This window comes from Peromyscus leucopus, chromosome 10 (genome assembly GCF_004664715.2).
Source record: "Peromyscus leucopus breed LL Stock chromosome 10, UCI_PerLeu_2.1, whole genome shotgun sequence".
Lineage (NCBI taxonomy): Eukaryota > Metazoa > Chordata > Mammalia > Rodentia > Cricetidae > Peromyscus > Peromyscus leucopus.
Window position 1 is genome coordinate 10,492,522 of NC_051071.1, and position 5,900 is coordinate 10,498,421.

The 5,900-nt window shown below is 41.9% G+C and overlaps 1 non-coding gene and 1 pseudogene across 1 annotated transcript; both read left to right on the top strand.

The window, feature by feature from the left end:
* The first annotated feature begins 3,355 nt into the window (after positions 1–3,355).
* LOC114697963 lies at positions 3,356–3,464 on the top strand. The gene has a single exon (XR_003735286.1). It is a non-coding gene; the product is annotated as a U6 spliceosomal RNA (small nuclear RNA).
* On the top strand, positions 3,413–4,627 carry LOC119088676 (annotated as a pseudogene).
* The last annotated feature ends 1,273 nt before the right edge of the window (positions 4,628–5,900 follow it).

Consider the following 5,900-nt stretch of genomic DNA (forward strand, 5'->3'; position numbering starts at 1 on the left):
GACTCATTCATGAAGGATCTCCTCACACAGTGTCCAGGAACTGTAGAGGACAAAAGGGGATGGGATTGGATTTATCAGGATTTCTAAATGTCCTTGCAGAGGAGCTAGTGACCAAGACAGACATTTCTGCTAACTTAACGCCCAATAGAAGGAAAGAAAGAAGTACCAGAGAGCAGAGGGCTGGAAAGAAAACAACCACTCACAAAACTTAAGCCCCTTAACGCACCTTACAAAAAAATAAAATTTAAGAATTCTACCTTGTGCCATAGGAAAAAGAAATCAAAACTATGATTTTTTTAAAGAGCAAACACCAAAATTGCTATTAAGCCAACAGACATTGGCTTAAGAGCTCTGACCTGCAGATTTCAACAATTAGCACTGAAGGTGACTGTTCACCAATCCACCTTGATCTCCTTAACACAGGATGGGGTAATGTCAGTATTGGCAGACAGTTCTTGAAAGCCCAGCTGTGTAGCAATAAAGCTGCCTTTGCTGGGCACTTGTGCCACAGAGCAAGGACAGGGGTTAGGAGGCCTTGTTAACGTTGGCTCGTGGTGGCCTTTTCTTTTTCTTTTCTTGTCTTTTTCCCTGCTCATCTCCAGCCTGTGCTCTTTGCCAAGCAGCCTTTCTTACCACTGAAGTAGAGAAATGACCTGTGCAGCCTCGCCTGGAGCTCACAGAGAGGCTCCAAAGGCCGTGTTGAGCATGCTTCTCCTGCGTATCTACTGTGCTTTGGCACCAGCATCTTGGACTCCTACTGGTACCTATGCAAGCAACTCTGTTTTGTTTGTGGAGCATCCTTTTGTCTCTTTTGTTGTGATGCTCTAAAGCTATTAAGAGTGCATCGTCATTCATTTTTCAGCTAATACTCACTGATGACCTGTGGTGACCCAGGGTCTCTGCCCCTGCTATGGGGACAGAGACAGAGGAGAAAACAATAACAAAACAACATGACCCGGTGCCACAGAGATTCAGCCACGACCAGAGGCAGAGACAACCTCCTTGACGGGAAATTTTGAGATGAATCTGAAGAGAGAATTCCTCAGGTGAAAATTCATGAGGCTAGAGAGAGGTTCCAGAAGGAAGAACCGTGTGAAAAGATGCCTAGAGAACAAAGAATACTGTGCACCGGAGGAATAACTGTCAGAATAGACCATGTAGCTGTGGAACTTAGCACCAGCCATGGTGGTAAAGCTTCTCACAGTTCACGCAGGGTCCCAACAGCTCTAGAAGATATGTAATATGGTTGTTCTCCCTGTCGGATAAAAGAAGGCAATTTCTGAAGGTCGAGCTGCCAGGAAGTAGGATTGAATAACAGCTTGTACCAGGCTTTCTTTGGGGCAGCCGACCAGCTCCCAAATCATGACACAGAGACTTATTATTAATAATGAATGCTCAGCCTTACCTTATGCTTATCTCACTAACTCTTACAAAGTATTTTGACCTGTTTCTCTCTGTCTATATTTTGCATCGGGGCTTTTTACCTTTCTTTCATTCTGTATGTCCCACTTTCTGCTTCCTCTGTGGCTGGCCGGCTGGCAGCTGCCTGCCTGGCCCCGGGCATCTCCCTCTTTTTCTCCCTCATTCTCCCTTTCCTCTTGAGCCTAGATTCTTCCTCCTACTTACTCTCTCTGCCTGCCAGCCCCGCCTATCCCTCTGCTGCCTAGCTATTGGCTGTTGAGCTTTTCGTTAGACCAACCAGGTGCCTTAGTCAGGCAAAGCAACACATCCTTGAACAAGTTCAACATAAACAAATGTAACACTTCTTTACATCCTTGAACAAACGCAGGATAAACAAATGTAACACATCTTTGCCTAGTTAAAGCAATACTCCACAAGAGCAGCTCTGACTCCAGAGACCACACTCCAGCACCGTGGCAAACAGCCGAAGCTCGGCTGAGGAGGAGATGGCAAATGGGAACAATGGTGACCATGGGGCAGGGGCACCGGCATGCAGACTAAGCATTGTTGGAAAACTGTGGTGGACTTAGGCAGGGGTGACAGATGATTAGATTAGAAAAGTGACTCCGTAGCCATGGCAAAGAATTATGACAGGAAAAAGAGTAAGAAAAAGGAAGAGCATCTTTCAGCATTAAATCCAAAGGAAGCATTTCTAGTCTCTTTTTATAAACTCTGAGACACACACACACACACACACACACACACACACACACACACGTAAATAAACAAATAAATGTTTTTTTTAAAAGATCAACACTTTTTAAATTGTAAAGAATACTGAAAAACTTGCTTCTAGACAAGATGGCGTGAGAGGAATTGGATTCACTCTTCTGCCTAAAACAAAAACCAAACAACATATATGACACTGAGAATGTATTTTGACCAGTGACTATTTGGCAGAAAAGGCCAGAGTTCCCTGGGGAACACCTGATCCTTATGGCCGCTTGTGTTGACTTTCACTGGTGTGACAAAGTATCTGAAAATACAAGGAGCAGGGTTTGAAAGGTCTGCTTGTGATTTCAGGTTTTAATTCGCAGTCTCCTGGCCCAGTGGATGTGGACCCATGGGGAGGCCCATCGTGCTTGCGGGGAGTGTGGTGATCATATCACAGCACCGGGGAAGGGAAAGAGAGAGGAAGGAGTGGGGTACCCACATCTGCTGAAAGCTTGCGCCCCTCCCAGACCTTCCACTAAGTCCTGCTTGCCAATGTCACCACAGAGGAGCAACCAAGCAATACGTGGGGCTGTGGGCACGATTCAGACCCACACTCACAGTGTTTCCCCAACTTACCGCTTGCAGAAGGTTCCAGGTCACTCTGCGAGGACGGGGATCCACACAGAGCACAGTGCTCTTCCAGGATTAAAGGTGTGAAGGTGGTTTTCTTGATGATAGTGAAGGTATCCAGGGAAGATACTGAGGTGGAGTAGCTGCAGAGACAGAACCCGGTGGAGGGCTGAGGAGGGTCAGAGCAGGCCAAGCATTGTCCAGCTGAAGGAAACAGGGAAATAAGCAAGGCCAGTGGGAAATGGAAAAAAGGAAGGGGGCCGCTCTGCCAGGCAGGACAGCAATGGTGACTGTCCAAGATAAGGTTGCTGTAGTTTTAAACTGCTCTGAGCTGGCCTGAAAAAGTAAAGCCTTGATCTTCCAAATAATTTTACAGTGTCTCAGAATAAAGCTCAAAATGTTTATAAGAACACTAAAATACATGACACCTAACAAGAACAAATTCATAATCTCTGTGATCCAATAAAAATAGTCCTACAAAGATGTAGAAAAAAATGTCAGCATAATTAAAAGAAAAATCAAGGAATTCAGACTTGTCCATGGTAGAATTAGTAGACCAGAACATTGAAAGTGATTAGAATAATGTTGTTACATTCAAGAAGACAGAAGATTGCTCACTCATTTCAGCAGCACATACACTAAAATTGGAAAAAAACAGAAGATTTGCATGACTCCCGCTCAAGGGAGACACAAAAATTTGTTAAGCATTCCATATTTTCAGAGAGGTGTGGAAATCCAAGTTGCAACACCTGAAGGACTGATTGACATTTTAGAGTACGGGAAACCGATTTGAGAAGAACAACCTACCTTGTCCTCAGTAAAGCTGATAGAATGATTGACATGAGCTCTGAACCTCAACTAAGGACAACTGTGGATCAATAAGGACCTTACAGGCAAATTCTAATGTAGAGCTTGGCCAAGAGAAGCAAGGCAGTTTGCTGAAGATTTCCCGGCAGACCATATTCATATCAATATCGGTGCACTGGAACTGAGTGCAAACCATAGCAAAGATGGTAGATGTGTGTCATGATGTAGAAAAGGATGGACTTATTCATCTAATGAAAGAGATCATCCATGAGGAGAATAAAACCATTGTTTTTGTTGAAACCAGAAGAAAACGTGATGAACGTGCCAGAAAAAATGAGAAGAGATGGGTGGCCTGCCATGGGTATCCATGGCTACAAGAGTCAAGAGGAGCAAGGCTGAGTTCTAAAGGAATTCAAACATGGAAAAGCTACTCTGATCACTATCGATGTGGTCCTCGGAGGGATAGATGTGGGAGATGTGACTACCCTACCTCCTCAGAGGATTATACTCATCCAATTGAAAGAACTCCTCACAGCATCCAAACAGGCAGAGCGTACACTTTCCTTACACCTAATAACGTAAAGCAAGGGAGCCATCTTATCTCTGAGTTTTGGGAAGCTAATCAAGCAATTAATCCCAAGCTGCTTCAGTGGATGAAGACAGAGGCTCAGGTCATTCCAGGGATAGAGGAGGCATGAAGGATGACCATTGTGACAGTTACTCTGAGGGCAAAAGGGTGGATTTAATACCCTTAGAGACAGGGAAAATTATGACAGAGGATACCCTAGTCTGCTTAAGAGAGATTTGGGGGCTAATACTCAATGGTGTTTACAGTGCTGCAAATTATACCAATGGGAGCTTTGGGAGTGATTTTGTATGTGCTGGTATACAGACCAGTTTTAGGACAGATAATCCAACAGGGATTTACCAGAACATTTACAATAGCACTCAGCAATCTGGAAGTAATGTTGCAAATATTCACAATGGTGTGCACCAACAGGCATATGCAGATCCTGCTACCACAGCTGCTGTGCCTATGACCTGCTATCCAAGGCCAACAAGATATTCTCAATAAGACTTTAGAAGTGAGTCTATGCAAATGTCTGTTTTCATAACTGTTCTCTGTATTATGTCATCAGACGAGATTTAAGAAAGACGGGACACAGAAATGACCTCAGTGCAGCAGCAATTATGTGCACTTCTTTCCCCATTTAAACGGGACATTTTTCTCCATTCCTGAAACAAGTTTTAGGGTTTTCTTTTTGTCCTAGAAAATTCAGGCAGTGTTTTCACAAAAGTAATTATACAGTGATTTCAAATACAATAAATGAAAGCTGTGCGTGGCCTTCCAGTAAAAGATTTGAAGACTGAAAGAAAAAAAGAAGATAAAAGAATATTTGATCATACCAATTAAAAACTGAAAGATAATTTATGAAAAATGACCCAAGTCAAACTTCTAAAGAAAAAACTGCAAGGTCTGAATGAAGCATATTCGAGATCAGATAAAGAGTGGGTTGGACAGCGCTGAAGAAAAAATTAGCAAGTTGAAAACACAACAGAAATTTTCTGAGTTGACAGAAAATCAGGAACCTGCAAGCTGTGGTTCCATGACAAGAGGCCCACGACTCATATGTCTGAGCCTCTCAAAGAGGTGGACAAATGGCATTAAGGAATGTTCACAAAAATTTTAAAATACTTTTTAAAATTATAAAATTCATCCCCCCACACACACACCAGCAGTAAACTATGCTAAGGCACATCATTATCAAATTTCTTAAAGATTAATGATAAAGAAAAAATATATTCACACAGAAAAACAAAGATCTGAATGGAGCTCAATTTTACTTGGAAATAACATGAACCAGAACACATTGGAGTAGTATATCTATTGTTATTGAATACACAGGTAAGTTGTCAATATAAAAACAGTCATTTAAATAAGGACAGAATGAGGATATTTTTAAATATATGAAAGCTAAAATAATTCACAATGAAAAGACATCCATTACATGAAGTGCCACATATTTCAAGCAGAAGAAAGAGTAGAAGATGTACATCTGAAGTACAGAGAAATATGAAGAGTACTAGAAAAGAAAACTAGATGGGCAGATATGTGTTTTATGTTGTTTAAATTACTTAAAAGATAATTGGTTATTTAATGCAAAATCAAGTTTAAATCTATTGTGAGTTTTATAATACACATGAACGGATAATAGCACAAAGGTCAGGAGAGGAGAAATGTCAGTCTACTCTTACAAAGAACATAAACTATAGGCATAAAGCAGTATAACTCCACTTCATAGTAGATTTGATGAGGCACTACACTATGAAGTGGACATGGCTTCATA